Raw genomic sequence first — 1,654 nt, 5'->3', positions numbered from 1 at the left:
TATATTACATACTTGTTTTACAACCTTCAGAGGATTCTCGAATAGCAGATTTAAAGAAATCTATCTATTCCATGATTTATATGGACAATGGGGCCATTACTGCCAATACTTCAGAGGAGTTAGAGTGGTCGTATAAACAGCTTTCGAATATATTCAATCCCTATAAATTTGACATTCAGCAGGTTGTAACTAATGATTCAACTTTACAGGATGAAGTGGACCGCGAAGCCGAGGCAGCTACGCCTTTACGTAACAAGTTGTTTGGTTTAAACTGGGATCGATGTTCCGACGAAATTTTCACTAAACCAATTTTTCTTGATCCCAATGCTAATACTAAAAGGTCTCTTTTACAAACAATTGCTTCACAGTTTGACCTTTTTGGTTTTAATATGCCATTGTTTAACCGCTGTAGATTGTTCATGCATCAATTACAGTGTCAAAAGAATTTACATTGGGATCAACCATTAACGCAAGAATTGCAGAGAGAATGGATTAATATTTGCAGGCAAACCAACAGAGCTCCTCCTTTAAAAATTGCTAGGTGTGTTGGTCCACGAGATGGCAATTATGATATTTATATTTTTTCAGATGCAAGTAAGGACATATTTGGTTGTGTACTCTATTTACAGCATATTGAATCCAATCGCTTAAGCTTTATACATGCCAAAAACCGACTTGTAAATAAGCAACTTAAGAGTAAATCCATGCCCTCTCTGGAACTTATCGCAATACATTTAAGTGTTGAGTGTGCTCTTGATATTTACAAAGATTTGTCTGGATCTGCTTGCTTAAAACCCTTAAAGGTTAATAATATTTACGTATATACTGATTCTCTCTGTGCCTTACATTGGCTGAACTCTGCTGCCTTGAAATTGGACAAATTAAATAAACATTCTCCATTTGTCGTAAATAGACTTCATAATATACAAAGAATGTGTGAAACGGTTCCTATAAAATTTAGCTTTATTTCAGGGAAAAACAATCCTGCGGACATAATCACCAGATGTGTGTCATACAACCAGTTGCAAAATTCTTGCTTTTTTCAGGACCAAATTTAAGTATAAATGAAGTTCCAGAATTGTCAACTACCATACCAGCATTTGAGATGCCCACTGAAGTTCAAGCAACTCCTTCCACAGCTCAGGTTATTGAAGTTGCTAACAATCTTATTGATATTAATAATTATTCCAATTTCAGGAAACTTGTATTGATTTTTCGCAATATTTTCTTAGTGGTGCACAAGTGGAAGCTGAAAGCGAAAATTGCTTGCTCACCAGTCGCTAATTACTTTTCCCAGGCTATAAATTACTTGTTAAACAATGAACAAAGAAAGCATTATCCTGAGGTATATTCTTACCTACAGCATGGTCTTAATTCCAGAAAAGACATTCCTCCTATTACAACGCTACTTAATGTATTTTTAGATTCACAGGGTCTTCTGAGAGTTAAGAGTAAATTCAAAAAATGGAATTATGGCTTAAGTGGAAATTACCCTTTATTATTGCACCCAGACAGTCATTTGACCAAACTAGTTATTTGGGATGCACACCTCAAATTATTACATTCAGGATGTTATTCTGTATTAACAGAGCTCAGAAAGCATTATTACATCCCTAAACATTTCTCAGTTGTGAAAAAGGCTCTTAAACAGTGT

The sequence above is a fragment of the Palaemon carinicauda genome, chromosome 20 (genome assembly GCF_036898095.1).
Source record: "Palaemon carinicauda isolate YSFRI2023 chromosome 20, ASM3689809v2, whole genome shotgun sequence".
NCBI lineage: Eukaryota > Metazoa > Arthropoda > Malacostraca > Decapoda > Palaemonidae > Palaemon > Palaemon carinicauda.
This window is presented reverse-complemented; position numbering follows the sequence as displayed.